This window comes from Alligator mississippiensis, chromosome 10 (genome assembly GCF_030867095.1).
Source record: "Alligator mississippiensis isolate rAllMis1 chromosome 10, rAllMis1, whole genome shotgun sequence".
Lineage (NCBI taxonomy): Eukaryota > Metazoa > Chordata > Crocodylia > Alligatoridae > Alligator > Alligator mississippiensis.
The window spans coordinates 24,282,649-24,310,243 of record NC_081833.1 but is presented as its reverse complement, the minus strand read 5'-3'; the positions used below and the strand labels follow the sequence as shown (position 1 = coordinate 24,310,243).

At 46.0% G+C, this 27,595-nt stretch overlaps 1 long non-coding RNA gene across 1 annotated transcript in view; it reads right to left on the bottom strand.

The window, feature by feature from the left end:
• LOC109284680 (uncharacterized) overlaps positions 1-27,595 on the bottom strand; it is a 421,234-nt gene that overhangs the window by 352,082 nt on the left and 41,557 nt on the right. Inside the window, exon 2 of the long non-coding RNA XR_002092233.2 lies at positions 8,908-9,048. This is a non-coding gene — a long non-coding RNA (uncharacterized LOC109284680). The remainder of the gene's footprint in view (positions 1-8,907; positions 9,049-27,595) is intronic.

Below are 27,595 nucleotides of genomic sequence, written 5' to 3'. Positions count from 1 at the left end.
ATATGGGAAAACCAAAACCATTTGTATATTATTACATGTAAAAATTGCTCATATTATTATCACAATTTTTGGTTTATGGAATCCTTTTACCAGAGAAGCCTGGGGATTTTGCAGTTTTGTGAAGAGCCCTCTGCAAGCTGGCAGAGCTCCAGCCTGCAGGGGGCTGGGAGGGAGTGGGAGGAGGGCAGTCAGGCAGGCGGCGCCATGTGGACGTACTGTACATGCACATGGCCCCAGGCAGCCTGTAGGGACTGTGGGGGGGAAGGGGAGGGCATGAGCAGGGCCAGGGGGCTGTGAGGAGGAGTGAATATCTGTGTTTTTAAAAAAACAGGTCCCCTTTTAATGGAATCAGCTGGTTAATAGAATCAAATCACCATTTCCCAAAGTGATTCCAATAAGAGGAATCCACTGTAGTATAGTTTTCTTGCCATCTTTACATAAACAAAGGATCTATTTGAAATAGGCCCAAAATCAGTAATGCTGAGGTAGGGGAAAGGGCTGCATCTTCTTCATAAAAAATATGTGTAAACAGGTGTGAAATGATGAGCATGCAAGGACATGAACAGGTTTTTCTTTAATGACAAAGCAGTGTATAGAAGGAACTAAAACAAAGGTGAGCATTGAGCCTAAAGATTTGACTTTTTTATCTACTCGGAAGTCAGCATAGCAGGTTCTTGAACATGTTTTCTCAATTTACAGTTAAAATAGACATACATGTAGCATAAAACATGCTATACTTAGATATGCCATGGTGAAAGGACTCACACATAGCATGTTACAGGTAACTGAACAAGGTTCCTGAAGCATCCTTCAGTCCAAACCCCTGCTTAGTGATGTACAAGCAAATACTGTGTGTACATATTATATCTCACGTTTGGTACATGGCACAGTAAGGAACTGGTTAACCAAAGAACAGGAAACCTCTCATAAATTGGTATTACTTTTAGTAACTTAAAGGTTGTCACTTACTCATTTGGACTGGTAATCTAAAACCCAGCATCTTGGTACACAATCAAGTGACTAATAACTTAAAATGGGTATGTAAGAATGTGAAATATACTGGACCAGCGTCATGACATACCTACATCTAGGAGAGAGTGGGCACAGCTACACATGCATTTGATCCAGGATCAGTTTACATGGAGCTGAGCAGGGAACAGGCTCCCCAGCCTCCACCCTACAATTGCGGAGTGGAGGATGGAACTGTCCTGGTCAGAGGCAGGACCCAGCCCCATGCCCCAATCGGTGATCAAGGCACAGGCTTGGAAAGAGCTGCAGGGGAGGAGCAGGTCCCAGCACCCTGCCCTGAACCGCCAGTGGGACAGCTAGCAGTTAGTTGCTGCTAGTTGCCCCACTGGGAAATGGGGCAGGGGGCTGGGACCTACTCTACCCTGCAGCTCATCTCCCAGCAGCCCCACAACCGTAGAGCTGGTGCTGGGAGATAAGGGTCTCCTAGTCCCCCACTTCCTAATCATGATAGTGAAGCAGGGGCTGGAAGATAAGGAACTTCTAGCCCCCACTCCCCAATTGCAAACTCGGAGTAGGGGGCTTAGAGTTCCCTGCTGCCAGGGCAAGGGAACGTAGTCCCTGTCCAGGTTCTGGTGGCAGAGCTCCCCTGGGCAGCAGGCAGCTCCTGGGGCCAGGGAACAATCTCCCGCCCCTTGGTAGTTAACTGATTGGGAGCAGATTTGCGCCCAGTCAGGTGTCTATACAAGTGCTACTGTGCAATTACTAACTGAAAGTAAATTTGCCACTTGCATTTGCAGGTAGCAGATTTACTCAGGACTAGCAAGGGTTACTTCACAGTAAGCATGTGCATGTATAGGTGCACACGCTTACTGCACAGTAAACTATACTACTGTGCAGTAAAACATCTCATGTAGACACGCCCACTGATCAATAAATGCTTTTCAGACATACAAGGTTGATTTTAAGACAGCTTTGGGAAGTGCAGTGGTGAGAGGTAGTTTTAAGGGACTGGAAGTATTAGAGAAAAGCTACCAATGAGGTCAGTGGGAGTTATGTCTGGAAAAGTACAGAGCAAAAGCTGCTTAAGAACTTCAGCACTTCAGAAGTTTTTCAAAAATACTTAACCACTGGACACACAACACATTTATACTACTGTAATTTGTCTTTTTGCTGTTACTGGTGTAAAAAAGGAGCAAACCCAGGATATATACTGATACAACTCACTCAGTTCCAGTATAGCAATACTCCAGGAAAATTAAGGAGTGTAACTACACTAGTATAAATTGTAATGGTATAGGTATTATCTGCTTCCCTGACACCTAGTGGCAAACCACTATGATAGTGTTTACTGGAAAGTAGATCATCTGTCTGCTTACCATCCTGATGTAAATGACATCCATGTATGAAACCCAGGTAAAATATACAGGTATCCATACATGCTGTGTGTCCATGACCTTAGAACACAGGGGGAAATTTCAAAATGCACAATGCATTTAGACACCCTTTTTCTCCCTCATTGGGAAATTGGTACCTAACAATCATTTGTACCTTGACAAATCTCCCTGCTTGCTACTAAGTCAATTAGATATTTGTTAGCATCCAAACCCTGACCTATGACGCTTAATATAGGAGTCATTGATCAGTGCTGGACCAGTTTTTCCAAAATAATCTGTTACCCCAGGTGCAGACTGGGTGCTGAGTAAATTTGAAAATCTGACTAGTTATTCAGGGGCTAAACAGGGAACTGAGCTCTACCAAAATATCTAGCTCTGGTTATGGGTGCTGAACACTTGCTTTTCTGATACTGAGCTCCCTAGAAAACATGATTCATATTGGGCCAAACATCCCTAATGTTAGCTCACACTGAAGTCAGAGTAAAGATAAATCTGGACCACTGCATATGGTAAAAAAAACTATTTGTGTTTCCCCTGCTCCCCTCCTCGGCACAAACAAATACAATTTTTACTGATTTCCATAGGAAACACACACACATGTTTAAGGACAATATGGTTGCTTATACATCATGGAGAAGAGGCAAGTAGGATGAGAAGCAAGCTGGAAAATACCCTGAAAAACCAATGCTTTAAACCAGATGCTTTCACATCACAGTTCAATATAAACCATGCAGTCTGATGTCCAAGGGACAGTGTGTCATATTTCAATGTTAGATTTCCCCCCCCTATGGCAGTGTTTTACATTCCAACCTTACAACACAAACCCATACAGCCATTATAAATAGTAAAAGAGTGCCTGAAGTGTCTCTCAAGAGTGCTCAGAGACCCTCAAGGGAATTACAGCATGGTTTCATTCTGGGGGACATCACTTATCTGATCAGCTGTGCCACTACTGGACATCAGCATTCACTCATGATATGATAAGGTGTACAGCTTCAACAGGGAACCAACATGGCTTAACTACACTGCAATGAGACACCATGACCCTTCAATCCCTGAAAACAGCAATTGTACTCACATAACTTCACTTTTACAAATCTTGCTTTTACAGGTACCTTTCTTTTTCTAAAATGAATGGATTCCCAGTTCATAAGGACATCTCTAGGATTCAGACCTCGCACTGCTTCTGCTCATTCCCATCCTAAGGAACCCACCACATACTTTCTGGAAACCCTATAACTCACATGGAAGTATCCCTAATCCACGTGTACATATCAACACACATACACAGGTGCATCCTCACACCCATAGTGCAGAACAACACAATCTGCACGGCCCCTTAATCATTCACGTGGGGCACTGCTGAATGATGCTTCATACCTGGAGTAACCAATGAAAGGGTTGGTTGTAGGTGCAGTCCCAGCACATCTGGGGGCACAGGGATGTTTACTCTGTGTATCCCTAGTGATATTCAGTGTCTTGAAAGTGGGAGGGGAAAAGCAGGACCATGGTCATGAGCCCAGCACTTCCCTTACACCCTTGTCAGGCCACACACTGTATGCACCAGGATGGTCAGTTAAAGGATTATGCCTCGATGAGCACAATGACTTGGCTCAAGTTACAGGAGTCAGTGAGTGAGTGTAAAATATGAAGATCCCTAACTCTCATGTTAGTGCTCTCAGCACTCTCTTAAGCCTGTCTCTTTAGACAATGAATAATAATTTGCTATCAGGAATCATCCTGGCATACACCCATGAGGAATGCAAATACGTGTGCCCTTTGTGGGGCTCTTTAGTCCAAGCACATGCCGATTTCTCTCAAAAGGTTAAAACTCATGCACAATCAGAACCAGGAAAAATGTGGCTGTTACTCTTACATGGGATATGGGTGAACATTTTGGCTTGTGGAATCAACCTCTGAGCTCATATGGAAGCTCAAGGGACTGAAGCTCATATGGAAGCACCGTGTCGTACTTGCTTTTGTTGGGTGACAACATGTGTAGCCAATAATTGACACAGAGGGCAGAATCCTGTTTCATTTTCAGTGCCCAAATGGCATTTGCACAGCCCACAACTGAAATTGTGGGCACTAAAGCACAGTTTTCAATCCTATTCCATGTGCAGTGTCCACACAGTGTCCATACAGCTACTGAGCATGCACAGCTCTTTTTGAACATGCCCCTGGAAGCCATGAGAGGGAGATAAGAGGGTCTGGGAGGAAGAGAACCAGCTGGAGGGTATGTAGATCAGTGAGCAGGGGTTCTGCTTTGCAAGGGAGGGGACCCTGAATTCTAGTTTTGACACCAATTCTCAAGGAGCAGAAACATCCCCACTGCTTTATATTAATTTTATTGAATTAATCATAAATACAAGGTGTAGCAGCTCAGCTTCAAGCGGGTAACTGAGGAAAGCACTGGGCACGTCCACATGGGACACTTCAAGCACAGTAGACTAATTTTACTGTGCATTAGAGAAGCAGGCAAAACCTGTGCTAATGCACTAATGCACAGTAGAATTAGTCTACTGCACACTAGCATCACCTAAATGCATGTGCCAGCACTACTGCACGGGTGCTACTAAGTTAGTAAATGTTATTACAGATACACACTAAACTAAATGCTCAGTAACCACTGGGTATTAATGCACCTGAGATGTAACCACTAAGTGCCTAACCTGTGGTCTAGTAGGCTGAGCACTTTGTTGGGAAGTCAGAGGTTCAAGCCATCTCCAGGTGAGACAGGCCTAAAACCTAGGTCTCCTGTTTCTTGGGCAAGTAAGTGTTCTTACCATTCAGCTAAAACACAAGAGGATCTTCCTCTGGTGTCTAACATCTGCTAGTAATGGTTTTTTGCCAAACAACAGCTTTGGGGACTTATACTTGCCCAGGTATACACATACAGAGCCATGTACCTGCTCAGCCAGAGTACTGCTTACTGCACATGCTCAGTAGTGGACCCTTGCATATCTACGCTGTATGGAACTAAGGTCACAAAGTGTGCTTAAGTGACATAAACAGCAACTAGGTTGGGTAAATGTCAAATTAAATAGGATTCTACCTATATCTTCCATCCACAGCAAGAAACCTATACTTAGTACTATAAACCAAGTCCAGGGCTTCCCCAAAACTGGGCCCACACTGTGCTGAAAATCCCTCCATGATGATTGCATGGATCTCTCTGAAAACTGAAACTAAGAACCACTGAGGCTTTCTGGATTCTCCACTAGCTCTACTTAGCGGTCTGACTTAACTTTTAGGCTTGCAAAAAAACCCCAAGCCATAAATTCCAGGAATATCGGTTTTCTGCAGGTTTCAAACGGGCTCAAAAAGTGCTAATTGTGCTATGTAAGCAATACATTGAGTAAGATACCATGTGGGGTACAGCTACTGTAGGTAGGAGCTCATCTTTAGGAAAAATAACCTTCTTCTGACCACCAAGTTCCTTGACATATAGCCCTGTGTAAGTGTGTATATTTCCCTAGCATGCTTGGCTTATGGCTTGGACTTTGCAGAAAGCAACAGCAGACTAAGTGCAGTTTCCTTCTCACCTCTTTAGCACAATTTTTCCTCCTCAGGAAAATATAGGGAGAAAATCCTGAAGTCTCCCAGCAAGCAAACAGCAACTATCCTTGCACTTTCATCATGGGATTCTGTGACCTAGCATGCTCCATCTTTCTCTAAGTTATTCAAAGAAATTCAAAGAAATATGTGCAATTGCTTTTAAAAAAAGTCTAAATGGATTAAGCAAGTGAAAGATGTAAGAGGAAAGAAAATGAAATGCTCATGAGCCTAAAAGAATTTTCCAGATAGGAGCTTTACCTTTAGATTTTAGTTTTGTGTTAAAGAAAGATTGAATGAAGATGAAGCAATAATTTGATGCACCAAAGACAGTAAAATTTTATTTGCTCAAGGTTTAAATTAATCTTCCATTTGCACCAATATCCCCTCCTCTCCACCCCAGTCATTCTGGAGGCAGCTAAGACTTTCCTTAAAATCAGGAGTAAAAGGGAAAGTTGTTTGCCTGTTGCCCCTGCTCCCTCCCCTTTCCTCCAGGCTCTTTGCCTTTCATGTCTTTGTTTGACATGTAAGAAAGAATCATGAGGTGCTGAGTATTATTAACTTCTAAACACCTAAGAAATCAGTAGGAAATCGCAAACATTTCGGCCCCCTGACAGTCTCCATAAATGACCTGTCCGAAATCTCTCCCCTTCTGAGATGAAACGAGGGAGCCAGGCAGAATGGAGGAGAGAACAGGGAGAACCTGGGAGTAAGAGGAACACAAAAATAAATGAGAAATATGATTAACTTACTTCCTCAGCTGGGTCTACAGCTGGTTCTGGGTATTTAATAAACAGGTTGACACTCCAGGTTCCCCTCATTAGGTGATCACTAAGGCCTAGGCTGTCATAAATCAAAGAGCCAGGTTATCAAGGCCTGTGATCTTTAACTGTACAGGGGCGCCCAACTGTCTGCTATAATGAGGGCTAAAAAGTGCAAGCTGTAAAGAATTAGCTGGCTGCGGCACTTTAATACACACACGCAGAGGCATGGATGTCTATGAAAAAGTTATCCAGGTATATATGCAGGCTCTTAACCATGGGCAGGGAGCAGTCTCAGCCCTGGTACATACATGAGATGGGGTATAGGAGGTTAAATGCAGGGGAAATTATGAAATAGGTCATAAACCTTGTAGGCCGTGGGAAGAGAGGATATTAGGTATTATTCTGATATTAAGCATAATTTCAGTCTGACCCACTTGGAAAATTGGAGCTGGAGTTTGATCTGGGCTGTGTGGCCCAGAGAAACTTCATTTATGTTTGTATTAATCCACCAGTAGGAGCCTTGTTTTCATTAAAAATAAATACAGCCATCACAAAAGGTACATTTAAAACTCTGCATCCCCAGTCCCCAAACATGGGTCCAGATTCAATGCCCACTGAAATCAGCAGAAGTCTTTGCTTCCACTATGGTGTATCCGTTTCCTGATCTGGAAGAGTTTCACCAAATAAATATACCTTACACACTAGAGTTCATTCATGCCAGGTCCTGGTAGCTCACAAAAAGGTCCAGGAACCGGACTGCAACCAAAAATGCTCATCTTCCAGATTTACATGGCCGAGTCCAAGAACCAACATCACGAGTGACCCAGATTGTACCCATTTCAGTAGAACATAAGAAGCCATGTGCTCACCCAGATAAACTAGTCTCAGACCATTAAAAACTTATAGATCAGACCCAATGCACTGGATGCCATTTAGAAGAGAGCAGGCAGCTACTGCAGAGCACTTGCTGTTATGATTGTAAAGTTTTGCTCTACTGAAGAAATGATTCACTGCATTTTGCTGCAGCATGTTTTTTAAATGCCACCCCCATCAAAGTGCTTGGCTGGAAGCTAGCCTTGACATCTCAGAGCTGCAGATTCCAGTGGACAGGGCCACAGCACCCAGGGGACACTCACATTCTGTGGGCTAGCTATGAATGAAAAAGTATAAAGTGCCAGTGCTGTAATCTGAGCAACCAGAAGCAATAACATATGTAGTATGAACCTCAGCCTTTGGGTGGAACAAAAGTCAGATATGTGTCTTCAAAGAGAGAGACAATTAAACTTCCAGCCTCTCAGCATCATCCTACGTAATTTGGGTTGATCTTAAACCACTTTGCTCCCTTTTGTGTCCTGCTTCTTTCAGACACTGGAAAAGGAGTATCTGGCTTGGTGGAAAGCAGACACGAGTCTGAATGTCATCTGCATACTGATTTGCCATATTTTAGTATTTTGACTTCGGATTTGTCATATTTTAGTATTTTGTCTTTGAAAGCCTGCAAGCAGTATGCCTCGCTGTCTCCTCTAGTAGCTCTATACGCACACTGAACAGGAAGAAAGACTACGGATGGAGCCCTGTAGGCCCCTACACGGAAGAGATCATGGAAGGAGGAATATGTAGACTAGGTACCCAGCACTCCTCTTCAATGTCTCTCAGCGTGGAAGGTGCATACCTCCTGAAATGGCATCCCATCTACTTCACAAGATCCCATAAGTAAGTCACCAAAACCTCTAGGATGTTGACAACAGCACAGGCTGTTGTCAGCTCTCTTCATTTATCCCTTTTTCTTAAAAAAAAGAAAGAGGTCAAAGATTTGGGGTTCCTACATTTGTGGCTGCTTAACCTGAAACACCTTCCAGACAGATTTTCAGGGATGTTGAATACCTGCAAACCATACTGTTTTTAATTGGGACTATAAAACTTGAGTAATATTGCAATTCAGATCCAGTGTCCTCCAAACTCAAGGCATGCCAAAATACCATACATCAAACAATGCTGGCCAAAGGCTGTGAGCACCTCAGATCGGGATTGTATCTCCAAAAATGTTTGTGAGCATCCAGCACACTTAAGAAAGAAATAATCTTATAACAAAATCAGATAGCACCAGTCACTAGAAAATCATGAACTATAGACATCATCTCCAATCTGTACCAGATAGACATCAAGGACTGTGATATTAGTATGTATACATTATGGAGCTGATGTCACATAACCTTCTCTCTCACCTTCACTCCAGTAGAAGAAAGGCTGTGAAATCCACTGTTCTATCTCCAGGCAGGCATCCCAGTCAAAGAAGCCACTTGTCCCTCCTCATCCTGGCTCAGGAGTTGTTGTGGACAAGTCTCAGATGGCAGACCGCTTTGGTACTGTAAAGCACACAGGAAGTTTCAGAGCTCAGAGTCTTAAACAAGCAAATATCCAAGGGCAGCAATTCCACTGTGAACCATTCCTCACAACTTGAAAAATGAAATCAGTGATCCAAACCTTTTCAGCATCCCTGAGTGACAAGTTCACCAGTTAAAACCTAGGGCCTGGCTACTACCATAGTTGAAGGCCCTGAGTAGCTAAATTTCTGCTCTAGACTGCACAAGATCTGCCTGAAGCTCCACTACATCTTAAAGGTTTTTCTGGGCTTCATGTGAAGTAGGGCCAGCCCTGAGTGCACATTCTCTTATAATTTATCCAGACCAGTGAGAAATAATGGGGAAACCCATTTGGTAGCAGCAGAACAAGTTGATTTTAGCTTTACAGAGTTTTATCCTTTGCTTGGTTTCCTTTTACATGGCTCTTTATCCGTTTACATTTAGCCTGGTTCTTATATGCTGTTTCTAAGTCTGAGCTAATATCTGTTACCCAGCACCCAAAGGGGAATCTTTCAGTGCCACAATCCTTCTTCCCTTAGGCTTTGCTCATGCTCTCTGGCTCCCCTCCTCTGAAACAGCTACCCCTCTGGCTGCTGCCACCACTGGAGGTAAGATATCTTGAACACATTACATCAAGCAGTGCTGCAGAAAATAGAAGCGCATCCTGAAGGATGCCTGTGTCTTTATATTTATTTAATTGATATGCTCTTCACTTTCTGTTAATAGAAATTGTCAGCAGCAGCAACTGAAATTGCCTCTTGCAGTTTTCAGGGTCTCCTGAAGCAGGCAGGTAGCAGATGGGAATGGGAGGAAATTGCTAACCAGCCTCATTGTGTTGAAGCGGCCCTGTGAGCACTTGCAGAAGGAATATTTCAAGGCTCAGCTAAGAAATAATATTCTGGGCATTGTTGCAGGCAGCTGAAGTGGGAAACAGGAGAGGTTTGTATTCAGAAGGAACTTGAAAGGAAGAGAATGTACCAAGGAGCCTCTCACATCCGGAGATAGGACATGTGGGTGCCCGGCTTGGTGAATAGTGACCAGGGAAATGTTTTGCTTTTCTCTGACGACCCTGCAGCCAACATGATTGGCACCTGCCACTCAACCGCATGTCCACTGTACTCTCTTTCACTCAATCGCCCTCATTGGCATTGAAAAGAGCAGACTGTAAGCAAGCCACTCAGGACAGCCACTGCTGCAGATCTCCTGAACCCTTAAGGCAGTGGAGAGAGAGAAAGAGCAAGCACAACACAGAGCTGTCGCTGGCCTGTTGTCAGCCGGACAATCACAGCTCTGAAAAGGCTGCCAGATCATGGTGGCTCAAAGGGGGCAGCAAGACTGAGCCTCCCCCGCCCCTCAGTCATGTTCCCTGTCTTTAATGTTTTTGACTGGGGTGTAGCCACTGAGGAAAGAAGGGCCTTGTGGCTACTTATCCCACACTCCTACCACAGTGCAAGGTAGGTGGAGGAGACCAGTCTAAAAGTAACCCCCATGCCTTTAGGTTTGAAGCAAACCCATGTGACTAATTCATTGTGTGATGAAGCCTTCCTGTATAATATGCTTTACAGATCATCATTCTTCCTGATTCTGACCCCTCAGCAGGCCCTAGGGGGAGAGGATTTTCCATACCAGATTAAGCTCTGGGTCTATTTTGTCTAATCTCCAGTGGCTGGAATGAAGAATAAAAGCAAACCAGTTAGGATAACTAGTCAATACTGGAATCTAGAGCTGAGCCCTTCCCCCCACCACAACCATTTTCCATGCCTCCAGCAATCTGGCTCAGGCAGGACTGATGGCAGATCACCCAGATGCCACATTGGATAAGTCTATTCTTGTGATAAAGATTTTGTAAAATAGCTGGATACTTCTCACAAGAAAAGGCTGTTCCTGTAAAATGCACAGCCCACTGGTGCAGATCTGGGGCTTCATACGCAACCCCATGCAGACAGTCAGTACTTGCAGCCAAGGCCTCCTGCTGCTAGGAGGAGAACGTGCTGAAGGAAGTATTTAATCTTTCACGAAGTACTGCCCTACCTGCCTCTCCATTCTCATATCTTATTAACACCCTTCTTTCTCCTTGCCCCTTCATTGAGTTCTGCCTCATCTTTCCCTATATTCTTTTTCCCGTAGGGCTTGTCAACACTACAAATCCTCTGTCACTTTAACTATTCCAGCATAGCTATGTCAGTGGAGTCCTCTACTAAAGAAGAAGTATCTACTAACTGGAGGAGCCTGGAAGGTGCAGGTAGGGTAGTTTCACCATGGACCAAAGCCAAGGAAAACTCTCCTGTGGTGAGTAACTATCTATAGCTAAATCCGTACCAATGGTTTTGCCAGCATGGTTACATTAACTAATGGTTATGATCTTTCCAGGCCAATGCAATCCTGTCATCCAGACTTTGTAGTGTAGACCTGGCCTCACTGTGATCCATGTGCCTTCTTCCACAGTAATCTTTATACCTTTCCTTTCATATCCTCCTACACTGTACTAAGCATCTTATCTTACCACATCTAAAGCCTTTACTCCAGACTAAAGGCAGGGATCCTGTTTTTTTCTGTCTGTTTCAGTGCAGTGTAAGTTGTCATAACCTAGTAAATAATAAAGGTCCCAGTCTAGCAAGACAAGGTTCCTTGGGTGAATTTGATATCTTTTATTAGACCAACCCAAATAGTTGAAGAATAGTTATTAAGCAAGCTTTCGAGTTCAAAAACCCTTTGACAGGCTAAGGAGGTTTCAGCAGTTGGTGTGTGCTCAGAACCTTGTCTGCCTATGTTCCTTAAACCAACACGGCTACAACCTACATCCTAGTCTAGCAACGCACTTAAGCATGGCCTCATTTTCAGCCAGTGAGTAATCCCTATTACTATGAAACCCCTCTGTCCCACTTGCCCCATTTGCTAACTGGAGATAAAGATGCAGACATCCACAATCACAGGTGGAGCTAAACTGCAGAAACATTTATCCATGAAGATTGAGATACCTAGAGGCCAGATTTACAAAAGCATTTATGCACCTAAGATGCAAATAGTTGCTTAGTAGGGATTATAAAGGTACCTGAGCATATTAGGTGCCAAATTCCCACTGAAGACAACATCAGTCGTACACCTAACATTAAAACACTTTCATAAATCCCATTAGTTACCTAAATTCACCTTTAGATGCTTGAATACCTTTGTAAAATTGGCCTTAAGGTCCAGATCTTCAACAGGTTAGGATCTTGAGCTCCTAACTCTCATTGACCTTCACAGGAGTGAAGCACCTAACCATTCTGGTAAATATGATCTTTAGGCCATGTCCACACGAGCAGGAGCAGGAGTTTCCAGCAGCACAAATAGTAGCGGCACAAATTTATGCCGCTACTTTGTGCTGCTGTGCAAACCCCTGCTCATGCAATTTGCAGCAGGACACATTGTCCTGCTGCTTCGTGTGCCACAGAGGGGCCTGGCTGGGGCACAGGGTGCCTCAGTGTGGGGCTAGCCAGAAGCTCCCTGGGCTGCCTGCTCCCCCGTCTCCAGGCACACTGTGCCCCAGCCAGCCGGGTGAGATTGGGTCTCCACATGCCTCAGCGCTGAGGACCCCTTGTACTGAGGCATGCAGAGACAGGGGAGCAGCCAGCCCAGGGAGCTGGCTGGGGCGCAGGGAGGCCTCAGCATGGGGACACAGCAGCACACAGAGAGAGGAGAGCCTTGAGCTGCCTGCTTCCCTGTCTCCACATTTGTCTCACCACACAGCACTTTGGCATGCTTTGAGACACATTTTTTCTCAAAGGTTTTCATTGCTACCAGGAAATCCTGGTACCACGTTTTGTCCTAACGCTATAAATTGGCAGGACCGCGCATGATTTAACACGCAGCACATGCAGTTAGTGATGCTGCAGAGGTTTGCAGTGCCACAGACTGGACGTACCTGCACATCTGGATCCAGCCTTAGTGCATAAGTCACTTTTGAAAATGGGTCTTGGGTTCCTATGTCACTCAGGTGCTTTAGAAACATTGGGCACTTATACAGGGGCAGCATCCCAGCGCTGAAAAATGGCAGTAGGGCGCTTTAACTAAAACTTATTCAACAAGCTTTAGTTAAAGCGCCCCTGCCACCATTTTTCAATGCGGGGACACACAAGACTCTCTAGGGGCTGTAATTAGAGCGGCTCCCAGAACCGCTCTAATTAAAGCATCCCCCTCCACTTTTGGAGCACGTTTATAAAGGCTCGTACCTCTTGGCTAAATCCAGCACACAAGTAAATCTAAACACATTTATGCACTCTGCAGCTTGCTTCTTGGTAAACATTTGCGTAACCAGGATTTGCTCATACAAACATTTGAGGGAGTTTTTATTCCTGAAAATGTGGATATTCATGCATTAGCCAAGGTAATTGCCAACAAAACACTCCCCTGACCAACTTATATATACACACAATTACTTGAGGGAGTTGTGACAACAGAAAATTATATATAAAGCCTATTAGGCAGCTAATAAATCTAGTTCTTTTCTATTTCTCTCCCTCAGTCAGGAAGGAACCCAGCTATTTTTAAATCTGGACTCCTTGTACACAGCCAAATATAATGCTCTTTCTTCTGCAAAAGGGAACAGGAAAAGATTTTAAATGTTCTAACATTTCCTAGGCCTCCTTATCTTTATGTTACTCTCCCCGCGAGAGTCAATGCTCACCCTCTGCTTTGCTTACTTATCTTGTAAGCTCTTTGGGGCACCTGCTGTGTCTCACTGGGCACATCTATACGAGATGTTTTCTGTGGAGCTGACTAATTGCTGTGGAGCTGACTACACATGTGCCCCTATTTGGGCACAGGAAACTAATAAACTCCACAGCAGGGCAGTACTTGTAAATACAAGTGCTAACCTGCTGCAGAGTTTTTTTCATGCAGAGCAGCACGTGTAGGCGCTGATCTGGCTGGCTGGGGAATGGGGGTGCATCAGTTTGGGTGCTGCCTGCCAGCCAGCCCTGTACTGAAGCACCCTTCTGCCCCAGCCAGCCCTTCCACAGCACAATGAGCCCAGTTGAAGCAGCCCCAGGCTGATCGGCTGATCTCTGTGACCCCCTGCCAGCTGGGGCTGCTCCAACCGGGCTCCACATGCTGTGCAGGAAAAAACTCTGGAGCTGATTACTTGAGTGTCAGTTGCTCCCAGGCTCACATTCAAACAGCGCACCTGGGAGCAAAAAATTCAGGAGCAATAAGCTCCAGAGTTTATTCATGTGCAATAATTGCACATGTAGACATACCCACTGTGTGTTTGTACAGAACCTAGTACAATGGGGATAGTTTTGTTTGAGATACTACTATAATAGAAATCATTCTGTTCTGAGAATGGATCCCATTTGGTGACGGACAGGGGGGACAAGGCTGAACTCCTCAATGAGTTCTTTGCCTCAGTGTTCCTAAGCAAGGGCCAAGATAAGGCTCTCACTGGGATTGTAGAGAGGCAGCAGCAAGGCACCAGACTGCCATGCGTAGACCCTGAGATGGTGCAGAGTCACTTGGAGGAACTGGATGTGTTTAAGTCGGCAGGCCCGGATGAGCTCCATCCGAGGGTACTGAAGGCACTGGCTGACGTCATTGCACAGCCACTGGTGGGAATATTTGAACGCTTGTGACGCACGGGACAGGTCCCGGAGGACTGGAAAAGGGCCAATGTGCTCCCCATTTTCAAGAAGGGGAGGAAGGAGGACCCAGGCAACTATAGGCCAGCCAGTCTCACCTCCATCCTAGGCAAAGTCTTGGAAAAAAAGATCAAGGCTCACATTTGCGAGAGCCCGGCAGGACAAATTATGCTGAGGGGAAACCAGCACAGGTTCGTAGCAGATAGATCATGCCTGACTAATCTAGTCTCTTTTTATGACCGGGTTACAAAACGCCTGGACGCAGGAGTAGGGGTTGACGTCATATACCTAGACTTCAAGAAGGCCTTCGATACGGTATTCCACCCCATACTGGTGAACAAGTTAAGAGGCTGTGACTTGGATGACTACACAGTCCGGTGGGTGGCGAATTGGCTAGAGGGTCGCACCCAGAGAGTCGCAGTGGATGGGTCAGTATTGACCTGGAAGGGTGTGGGCAGTGGGGTCCCGCAGGGCTCGGTCCTTGGACTGATACTCTTCAATATCTTCATCAGCGACTTGGACAGAGTACACTTCACTCCCTCGTCCAAGTCTGCGGATGACACAAAACTGTGGGGAGAAGTGGACACGCCAGAGGGCAGGGAACAACTACAAGCAGACCTGGACAGGTTGGACATATGGGCAGAAAACAACAGAATGCAATTCAACAAGGAGAAATGCAAAGTGCTGCACCTAGGGAGGAAAAATGTCCAGCACACCTACTGCCTAGGGAATGACCTCTTGGTGGCACGGAAGCGGAAAGGGATCTTGGAGTCCTAGTGGACTCCAAGATGAACATGAGTTGGCAGTGTGACGAAGCCATCAGAAAAGCTAATGGCACTTTATCGTGCATCAGCAGATGCATGACGAACAGATCCAAGGAGGTGATATTTCCCCTCTACTGGGCGCTGGTCAGACCGCATTTGGAATACTGTGTCCAGTTTTGGACACCGCACTTCAAGAGGGATGTGGATAACCTGGAGAGGGTCCAGAGAAGGGCCACTCATATGGTTAAGGGCTTGCAGGCCAAGCCCTATGAGGAGAGACTGGGGCACCTGGACCTCTTCAGCCTCCGCAAGAGAAGGTTGAGAGGCGACCTTGTGGCTGCCTATAAGTTCATCACGGGGGCACAGAAGGGAATTGGTGAGGTTTTATTCACCAAGGCACCCCCGGGGGTTACAAGAAATACTGGCCACAAGCTAGCAGAGAGCAGATTTAGACTGGACATTAGGAAGAACTTCTTCACAGTTAGAGTGGCCAAGGTCTGGAACGGGCTCCCAAGGGAGGTGGTGCTCTCCCCTACCCTGGGGGTCTTCAAGAGGAGGTTAAATAAGCATCTAGCTGGGGTCATCTGAACCCAGCACTCTTTCCTGCCTATGCAGGGGGTTGGACTCGATGATCTATTGAGGTCCCTTCCGACCCTAACATCTATGAATCTATGAATTTCCATCAAGCAGGAACAGACAGACAGACAGCCTATATCCAAAAAGTGTCCCAATAAGGTCAACAGTGATGGAGCTTGCCCAGATCCATCAAGGGAACCTTGCAAGCACACAGTTACAACATGCTGGGAGCCCCACATAGCAGTGTGAGTGAGCATCAGCACCATGCCTGAAAACAGAGCCCACTTTCAGAGCACCTTCCTTTCTCTTATCTCTCCTTGCTGAATGTGGAAGGAAGGTTGAAGACAACTGTGCCACTCATAGCACATAGCATAGCATTTAAGCACATGCTGTACTACTGACTTCTGTGGTGCTTTTCACATGCTTAAAGTATTTACTTCAATGCTTTGCTGGACTGACAGACTGATAATTACTAATGCTGATGAGTACTGAGCATGGTCTGAAAAGCTAGACATGCAGGCAGCCAAATACAGGGGTTTTGAAACACAGCCCTGTATGTGGAGGTGTGGTGGGAGGGGAATTCATATTAGAAAGACACACCCAAGCTTACCACATTGTGTTCTAATTTTAACACTTATTATGACCCCGCAGCAGCAGCCCCTTGGCTCTAGCTCAGAATATCCCCAAATCCAGGAAGCCATTATGATTCGCTAGGGTCAAAGGTTGCTCCCATTGTAACCCACTTCCTCCTTCAGCGATTTAAATTTGGAAATATTTCTAATTGCCATTGTATATGACATCACCTCTCAGATAACCTCCAAATGATTTTAATTTGTCTGCTCTGACTTCAACAGCCAAGACAAGAGAAAAATAGCCAGCACACAACCTTCCTCAGAACAATTGGTTAATAGCAGCCCTCTATGTAAGGGCCTATGCAATACAATTAACATTTGGCTTCGCAGAGTCGAAGGGCAGTGTCTCTAATACCCTATAGACCTCTGAGCAAAATTCCATTTAATTCTATTTTTAAAACAGCATATTCAGGGGAGTCTCTGTAAAGTTTGCAGTAGGATGGAAAACTCTGTAAGGAAGACATTTACTGAAAAAAACAAACCATGTGGCACTCAGCAGAATCTTTCCAGTCATCTATAGTGGTTGTATAATGAATGAGTCCCCCTAGTTTCTTACCTCAATGACTTGATAACTACATTATTAGAAATTTCTGAGGTATTTAGGCATCCCAGCTGGGACCAGGGCTCTATTGTTAGGTGCTGCACATATACATAGAAAGTCACAGTTTCTGTCCCAAAGAGCTCGCAAGCTACATAAACAAGGAGTGCAAGGAGAAACAAAGGCAAAGTCACTTGCCCAAGGTCAGACAGCAAGTCAGCAGCTGATCCAGGCATAGACCCTCGTTTCCAGTGTTCCTGTTTATTATACTAATAAATTGTTCAAACTTCCTGAGCAGCTCTTTGGATATGAATTAAATGCACTGACAAATAGCATTTGCTTATAACCAGGGAAGAGTAAGGAAGAAGAAGAGAACAAGTCTTTTCATTTCTGTGTCTCAGCTCCCCATCTATGAAATGGGGATAAGAGCTGCTTCCTCCTATACTGTGTCTTAGGATCATATAGGAAAGAAGGGCTTGATGAACTCATCTAATTCAGCCACCTACACAAGGCAAGATCATCCTTGACTAAACCATCCCAATCAAATATCTGCTCTTGAAAATATCCAGGGATGGAAATGCCACAACTTCTCTAGGTAGCCAGTCCCAATGCTTCACCACCCTCATAGTCAGAAAATTCTTACTAATCTCCTGGGATCCTAGTTTTCCACAGGAAAAAAGCAAAAGATCTCTGTTTAAAAAACACAAAAATCCACATTATTCTGCAATCTACCAAAAGCACAGTGACATCCCACAGCAGGCAGCGCCATTTCTGCTCTTTCATTTTTGTTGCATTTTTGTTACATCTCAGACAATCATCAGCAGGGGAAAGCAGGCACACCGCTGATTGGACAAGCAGCAAAAATAAAAGAACAAAAAAGACATCGCTCGCCACAGGACGCTGCTGTATTTTCAGTAGGTCATGGAAAAACAAGGGTTCCATGGCTTTCCATGCCAAACAGAAAACCAGGATCCCTGCTAATCTCCAACCTAAAATTTTCTCTGCTGCAGCTGGAAGCCATTGCTCTTAGTCCTGCCCTCTGCAGCCACAGAGAAAAGCCTATCTCCATTTAGTATGCAAAAGTCTTTTCTATTTAGTGTATAATATCCTCATAGAAAACAAAGATTTTCAGTTTGTTTACATACAGACCCTAGCACAATAGGACCTGAATCTTTTGGGGTCATTAGTGGCTATTGTAACATCATTATAGTTTAAACTGTAAATCTATACATAGGACTAAGGGGGAAAAATGGAAGAAATTACAACATTACCCACAAAGATTTTGATTCTTCTGTGCCTGTGACCTATTCATTCTGTCAGCATTCAAGTCCTAATGCTTTACCCAGCAAATTCTTTACCCACTGAAACCATTCAAGTGCTAAAGCCCAAATCCTCTTAAAAAAACAACCCAAAAAACCCCCAAAATTTTACAATTAATAGGCACTTGCAAACTTTCAGAGTGCTAACTGCCAACAGCCTGCCTGGCTGAGCTGTTGGGACAAAGGAGGATTGACAGAGAAAGAATTAAAACACTTCCAGTTCTGTTGACAACATGAACCAAAAAAAAGTGTTAGGCAGAGCAGCAGACTCTGCTGGCGAAAGTGTGAATGAGCCAATTAAATCCTGGCACTTCTGGACAAAGAGATCTCTTAGAAACAAAGAGATTAGCACCTCCTGTTCATCAACAAAGGGCAGCCAGCCCAGCATATGCAGGCATGGAGGCATCAGAAGTATTTCAGGGGTTGTAGAACTGGCTAATATATCTGAAGTAGTCATGTAAAGGAATGCCTGCCCTGCTGTAAGTATTATGTGAATGCACTCTCTGCCTCTCCCAGTGGAAGGACTGTTATCGTAAGCAGCCAGAGTTTGCCATTTACAGCTAATGCGCATGTAAAGGAAAGCAGGCTAGAAAAGATATTTCTTTAGATGCTGTCATTCTGTGTTGCAGTTAGGTCATTTCCAACTTTATTCCAAATTTTCCTTCCATTAATTATTTGTATTCCTTTCACCTGCCTGTCTTTTCCTCAGCCTCACAGTCACCAAATCAGGACATTATAAAGTCCTATATATAAATTTCAAAGGATTTTGGATTGGTATGTTTGGCTCACAATGATCACAGGAGTCATTTGCAAACTCTGAATCTGGGTTCAGATGTTGCCACAGTGATCACATAATAGTTGTGGTGGGCCACGATTTTCAAAAGTACCAAATTATTTTAGATGTCCGTAGGTTTTTGTTTTTTGGGGTTGTTTGGGGGGGGGGGTTGGGAGTGGGGGAGTTGTTTGTTTTGGGGTTTTTTGGTGCCTGGCTTAAGAAAGCTTAAAGGGACTTGACTCTGAAAGAACAGGCCCTCAGCATTTCTATAAGTTTGAGGCCTTTTGAAAAGTCTTACTTACAGTACAAAAAAAAATTGAGCCAGCCAAGAGCAGAAATCACTATTTAAACAAGGATTTTAAACTCTCTCTCCATTTAGCATTTATGGTATATCCAAGGGTTTGATTTCCAGCATTAATGTAAGTGACACCACAGTGGTGCTCTCCTTTTTCTCTAGGAAACTTTCTCTCCATTGCCCTTGCAACTTAGCTGTCTTTTATACACAACCACTTTCCAGATGCCAGATGTTTTCACAGGGGCACTTGCAAATCTAGCCAGTTGTTTAAACAAGCCCCAGCTAATCCTGTGTTCCAGACTTCAAGAAAAACTGTCCCACATTTACACAACCAGTACAGTCACAAAAACTTGAGATGGTGATGTGGCTTTTGGAACTTGAACCACGAACACACACTCACACAATTTTAATTTTGGAATGGGTGCTGACAAAGTATCTTTAAAACACCTGGTAACCATATAACGTATTACATGTCTCTTCCTCCTCTCTGATACCACACCACTGATACCAACAGGATTCTGTAGAGTTTAAAAGAGGGAACATGTGGCCCCATTTCCCTACTGTCAGCTCCCACTGTGCAAAGTAGGTTGCCAACCAGGTGAAACCTAAATTGGGTATTGCTAAGTAAATACAACAGTTATTAACCTTTGATTTCATTCAGCTTAATACAAACAGTGCATTGTCCTTCAATGCCTTGCTCCAGATACTGTGTTGATTTGTAAGACGTGTTCAAATTCTGGAGACAGGTTCAAATTCTGGTTTAGATTGTAAGTGAAAAGAATTTTCTGCCAGTGTGACATGCACTATTTTATAAATTCCTTAAGGCCTTTCCCACTGTGTTCTTCTCAAGACATGTTATTAGGGAAAGCACAAGGAATGAAGGTAGGTTATTAATTTGTGTAATCAGTGTGAAGCAAGAAGGCTGAGCCGTAAGTTACTAATTAGCTAGCTGAATACTTGAGATTTGCTGTGGATATTCAACCCGTGAATTCACTCTGCTGGTGTTCGTGTTCCTTTGGGGTTCACTTTCCATGAATATTCAAGCCGACAAGCTTCTTGGCAGAAATGTACTCAGAAGCAGCCAAGTTCTAAGGAAACATTTACAGAATATTTGTGGAAACAGAATTTTCAAATTCAAAGACATCACTTTTGAACCTAGCAGCCAGATTCTGAGGGTCATATTAATCCAATCAAGGGACAGAAAGATGCTGTGTGAACTGTATGTTCAATAAAAATGAGTTAATGTCTCTGAATATTAATTATGCACTTTCAGTTGGTCAACTAACAGACATTCAGAAAGGACAGATCAAATTCACAGAAATTGCCCAGCAAATATTTTGAAAAAACAAAATTAAAAACTACATACCATATACAAAAAAGGAGAAACTAAACAGGTCAAGTCTTCCTTTAAGATATTAACTCTGATTTACTCACCAAGCTTGAAAACTCTGGTCCAAAGCCCAGTAAAATCATCAGACAGAAATCTATTGACTTCAAAAGGCTTTGGGTCACACTAAAAGGACTTGTCTTAACTGTATGGTTAACTTAAGTAGTAAATTGACTGTTATCCCTAACTTGAATTGCATCCACACACAAAAACTCTTACCTTAAGCATAGTTATGCTTTTAATTTAAATGGGCCTGTCCATCAGAGCTAGGGATAGAAGTTACACATAAACTGGTTTAAATGATCAGAAACTGGTTTAAACCTGTAACACAATAGAATTTCAGTGCACATAAACCAGTTTCAAAATGGCCAAAACTGATTAAGATAAACCTGGTTGAAAGTAGTATCAAACTTAACTGATTTGGGTCCACCAACCAGTTTATGCAACTTCTGTCCCAGACTCTTTCCTGGTTTAAGTTAAACCAGAGTCCTCCAGCATCCCAGCATGCTCTACAGCCCTGGGCTGGGCTGTGTCTCTGCTCCACAGAGCAGGGCTAGCCCCGCCCCTCTACTCTGTAGCCCAAGCAGGTGCTGGGACATGGCCAGATGCTAGCCTGCCATGGCCCCCTGAGGAAAAGGGATCAGGGAGGGGGTTTATTCCTCTCTCTCTCCTCTCTCCCCCCAGGGGACCCCAGCCAAGGTCTGCCAGCCCCAACCACCTCCTCCACTGCTCACCCACAACCAGGCAGGGAGGGGGTTAATTCCTTCTTCCACCCCCTCTGCCCCACGGGACTGCAGCCAGGGTCTGCCAGCCCTGGCCCCTGCCTCTGCCAATTGCTCCCTGCTCAGGCCAAGTGGCAGAATAAGCTCCCTCCCTGCCCCCTTTACCAGAAACCAGAGGGAGGAAATAAACCCCCTCTCTGCCCCCTTTGCCCAAGGTGGCCATACCGGCTGGCCTCTGGCCATGCCCCCACCCCTGCCGCTGGAGCAGCAATGGGGCAGGAACCCTGATGGGGGAAGCAGCCCCTTTCATGGTATCCCAGGGAACGCAAGCCTCTTCCCGATGTGGGGGCTGCACTGCGGGCTGGAGCAGGGTGGGCAGAGTTGCCACAGTCTATGCGGGGCAATCAGCGGCACTGGGGCTCAGAGGGATGGCCATAGCCCCCCAGACTGTCCCTAGCATGCCACCTCTGCTTGCCCCATGCAGTCTGCAGCAGCTCTGCCTGCCCTGCTCTGACCCCTGCCCAATGCATGTGCCTGCATTTCCTGAGTCAAAAGGGAATGTCTATTCACTTGCAAATTGGTTCAATGTGGGCAGTTTAGACTAGTCTGTGAAAATTGAATCAATTCAGGCTCCAGCTTTTTGAATTTCTGTGCCTAGCCCAACAGAGCTAAGCCACAGCTCAGGTTAGCAGAACTCATCAACTGCTAACAGAACCAAACTCTGGTGGGAATTAGGCTAGTCTCACTTGAGCCTGTAAAACTCCAGTGTTGTTTCACTGTTCCAACCGTCTGCCCAGAAAGGACAAGAGTTCTCCCATAATCCAGTAAGAAGGAGTTCATACAGCAGCCCAGCTTACTGCAATACAAAGAATCATGGGATGTGCCTCCCTTATCTTTAGTGCAAATACAGCATTGTTGTTAACACAGTAATTTGTACATTGCTCACTCTCTCTCAAGCTAAGCTAACTCTAAAGAAATAACTGATGTGTGTATAACTTAAGGGAACTCTTCAGTGAACAAATTTTAGTCCTGTAGATCTATCCTTGCAACCTCTTAAGGGATCTGATTTAAACTCCATCAAAGTAAAAGACTTTCCAATGACCTGGTGGACTTTGGATCAAGTGAGTACAGGGAAAGGGTACAAGGCATCCTTTAATACTTGCAAGGACTTCACTAAGGAAACTTTTTCTGCCTTTGAGCTGAACCAATGAACTATTATATCAGAGGTTATTAAGTAAAAACTGAGTTGGTTTGGAGCTGCTCAACCACTCTATCCCATTACTAATGATAGTATACTGATTTAAACTCTTTCAAGTCATTCTTCTTTAAGGCATGTAATCAGTGGAGCTGCTGGTTTGGTTCCTTTTTTTTTCTTTCCATTTAATACTAACATTGCCACTTTTTTTGTCTTTTCTAATGAAAACAAAAAAGAAACACAAGCTGGGCCTTGCATGAATTAGGGACCGAGTAAACAGTACTTAACAGTTCTAATTGAAGGTCAGTAAATCCCCAAGAGATTAAATGAATCCTGCAGTGAGATGTGTAAATCTCACTGCCTTTTATGGTGTCCCAGCCAAGCCCCTGCACTCAGTTGTGCAAGACTTAATAAACATGGTATGCGCTTAATCAAAACCATTTTTGCCACCAAAGGGGTAAGGGGTGTAAATCACAATTACTCTTGGCACTAAACCACTGGCACAAAGAGGCCCAGCAATGCCAAATACCATCGGGGCTGACTTCTAGCGCCTAGTTAGCTGTCTGGCACTGCTCTCAGAGTCTAAACGCCCATTTTGCTGCTCTGCAGGGGAAATGCAGATGGGGAAAATAAAACACTAAAGAGGATAGCAAATGCATAAGGGCCTTGCTTCTCTCCATCTCTCTCTGCTTGCCCTCTGCCAGCTCTCACCCCAATTTAGTGACTATTAATAAGCTCAAGCATCGAGCTCTGGCAACATCCTAGGCTTTTGCAACTAAACCTTGTAGATTTAATAATCCCATCAAAGTTTATGTTCCAAACTGTATTTCAAGGTTTAATGGCCAGTGCACAGAGAATACTTTGGAAAAAGTCTTTGAAAGCTCAGTTTCCATTTCAGCCAGTTGGGAATCTGGAACAGGCAAGGGCAAAACAATCCAGTGATGAGGAGATGGTCACCTTTAACCTTTCACCTGCAGACAGTTCCACTTCAATTGATGATCTATGGTGAAAAGTGTATGGTGGTCTGTGCTCAGACCCTTGAGAGAGAAGGCATAAAAATGAGAGAAATAGAGGAGGTGAAAGACATAATATTCAGACCAAGTAGTAAAGCTCATAACAGCAAGAGGGAAATGTTATCCAGAGAGGCTGCACGCAGGGAAGGTTATGAGGAACACAAGCAGCTGGGAAAAAGAAGAGAGGAAAACCCCAAACAAGGTCAGTGAGCAGCAAAACCTATGGCTTCAGTTCCTGGCTCTGCCACAGACCCCTTGTGTGGCCTTGGGTAGCTCACATAATCTATCTAAACCTATTTCCCACAAGGATAATACTATTTCCTTTGTATTTCTTGATGCCTCTCCTGTAAGGACAATTATCTTCACTATCACCTTGTCCTGCAGAGTAAACCTGTCCCTTCCAATACTGTGATTTCTGTATCAGATCAATAAGCAATATTATAGCATTGCTTTACCATGTTCCTATACAGCACCATGTACATGCAATGTCAACATGCCCTAGAGCAGTGGAGGCTAAGGTTTTTGGCAGGTGTGCCACAAAACTATGCATCACAACCCATGGTATGCATACCCCTGGGGGTACATGAGACACAGGTAGGGGGTACACAGCTGCTGCCGAAGTTCCAGATGCTGCCTCTCCTGCCGTGTCCAGTGCACTGGGGCTTTCACTCCCCAGCGTCAGTGTGCCAGGGGATAGGGAGGGAAGTCCGGCGCAGGCTGCTTTGCCCTGGGCCACGATGGAAAAAATGGGACTTGGCACGCAGAGGCAAAACCAGAAGTGCCATGGTGGGACTTCCAGTTTCACTTTTGCTGCGTCAATTGGCAGGGGGTACGTAAGGTACCAAACATTGAGAATCACTGCGGCACAAAACACCCTTGCACCCCCCATTCCCCCTTTTCCCCAAGTGCCATTCAGGTTCCCTTCTCCTTCCTCTGCCCAATCTGCTGCTCTGGTTTGTTCCCTGTCCTGTGCACTCTGCCCAATCTATTGCTCTGCTTTGTGCTTTCTGATGCTCCCTGCCTGATCTGCTGATCTGCTTTCTGCTTCCTGCCCTATCTACTGCTATGCTACTTGTCCCACACACAATCTGCCACGTGCTACACAGAGAGGCTGCCATACTGCCTTTAAACCCTACCCTAGAGCAGCATTGTTAGTATCACATGGCACTGTCCATTCAAAGTGAATGCACTATCATACTCAGGAAAATAGGTTTACAAAAAAGGGACACAGTGGGTGCATTTACACATGCATTTCCTGCAGCACCAGTTTACTCATGAGTTAATTACTAGGAATTAAATGGTGCCGGGCAGGCATCTACATGTGCAGGGAAGTGGGAGCAGATTTGGTGCACTGGGCCTCTGCTGCAACCAGGAGGAGCTCCAGGCTCTGGCTGCAGCTGCTAGCAGCCCTCTTGAAAAGGCAGCCCTGCTCACTGCCCTCTGGCCAGCCACTTCTTTGGCCACGAGCAATATGTGTAGCGCAGGGACAGCACACAGCAGTGCTCTCCTCATTGCCTCTGCTTCCCTGCGCTATGGTTCTGCCCCTGCCCCTAGCAGCAATGACCAGCATCCCGTGCTCCTGCTGGCCCGCTGTGCTGACCACTGCCTGACCCACAGCCTTCTTGCCCCTCCTGGCTTCCCCACATGCAATGACTGTCTGCCAGGCTGCTGCACACCAGCTCAGGGCTACTGCCACACACCTGCTGCCTCCACCCTGTCTACCTAATTGGACCCTGGCAAGGATGCCGACAACAGGCTCCAGGATGCCACTACCAGGGTCACCATTGCCCTCTGGGGGGACACTGTGCTCCACATGCACAAACCCCTGGCAGTGATGGCAGGGTTCCATGCCCTGAAGTGCATCAGGGCCCTCAACAGGACCCACATCCCCGTCACCTGCCTGGCCCATGGAGGCCACCCCTACTACAGCCACAGAGGCTTTCATTCCATGGTGCTCCAAGGTGTCATGGACCACACTGGGGCCTTCATGAATGCAAGTGCCAGCTGGGTAGGCAGTGCCCAGGTTTTCCAGAACTCTAACCTGTGGAGCCTCCTGAAGAGTGGGTGCTTCATGCCAGGGGTGCTGTACCTGCAGCTGGGCACCATGATGATCCTGCCCCTCCTCATCAGGAACCCCAACTACTTGCTTCTGCCCTGGATCATGTGGCCCTACACCAGACATCTGGACCCCTGCCAGTCCCACTTTAGCTGCTGCCTGGGCCGGACCCATGCCCTGGTGGAGTGTGCCTTTGGCCACCTCAAGGGACACTGGTGCACCCTTACTGTGCACCTCGAGTTCTTCACCAAGGACAACCTACCCTGGGTCATCATTGCAATCTGTGTGCTGCATAACATCTGTGAGGCCCTGGGGAGCTCTTTCACAAGACCCGGGCAGAGAAGGTGCAGTGGGTGGAGGACACCTGGCAGTAGAAGTACCACCTGTGGCAGCAGCAAAAGTGGCAGACACCTCTCCCCCACATCTGCCAAGACCCCAGGAGAGCTGCCAAGACCCCAAGAGAGGAGGCACTGGCCGACCACCTCCTCCAGCACTCCCCACTCTATCCTGTCTGCGCTGCCACCCACGGACCACCCCCCCACCCACCCCCAGCACCATGCTTACTGCAAACACTTCTCACAAGCTTTTATTCCCCTCACATCAACCACAGCCCCCTTCTTCCCCAATAAACAGAGCCCCTCCACCACCCACTCCACCCACCAACATTAAAATACCTTCTTCCTCATGAAAACTTTGTTCAATGTCCTTTGTGTGCCATCCCAGGGTGGGGGACCATGGGGTGGAGATGCCTAGGGGTCAGAGCCTGGGCATAGGTGGCCAAAACCCCAGCCTCTGGCCTCTCCCCTGTGGGTGCACATTCCACAGTGAGTCTGGTGGGAAGGGGGCTTGCCCAGGGGCAACATCAGCAGGTCATCCTCCTGTGCAGGTGGATCCCCTTCTAGCAACAGGAGGTGTCCAGGGTCAGTAGAGCCAGATTGTGGTCCTGGCCCTGCTGCAAGCAGCTCCAGCTATGCACCCTTGTGGAGCCAGGGCGAGCAGCCAGCCTGGGCCCAGGCAGGGAGCCAGTGTGGTGGGAGAACCAGGGTGGGGACAGGGGCTCCTGGCAGGCAGAGGTGGTGTCCAGGCCCAGTGGGGGGCATGCCGGGTGGCGGGCACCTGCCAGGGGGGCAGGCAGGGCTAGGGTCGGGGGCCAGGCAACAGATGACATAAAGGCAACTGCCAGGGCCAGGACAGGTTCCAGCACCCAGTGGCTGTCATCCATGGCCTATACTGTCCTTCCCAGGACTGTGGCCCGCTCCCGCAGGGCCTCCACCCACTTGCACACCAGGGCCAGGAGCTGCACCCAGAACTCCCAGTCTGCCTGGTCCTGCACGTCCTCACAGGCCACGTCCTCTTCCCACCAGGCCTGTTCACCTGCCATTCAGTCCTTCAACACCATCATCAGTTGGTTCAGGAGGAAAGTAAAGTACTTGGTCCTCCTCAGGTGAAGCAGGCACATCTTCAGGGCCCTAGCTGTGGGTAACATTGATCCTGAGCCCGCATCCCACTTCCAACTTCAGCCTCTCTCCCACATGCAGTTGCAAGGCCTGCAGAGCCATAAGAAAGAAGCGGTGAGAGTTTGCAACATTTCTGAGATGAGATGCTCTGTACCAGGGGGCCATGTGCTGCCTGGCCTCAGATCAGGGGTTGGGCACGCACGGGC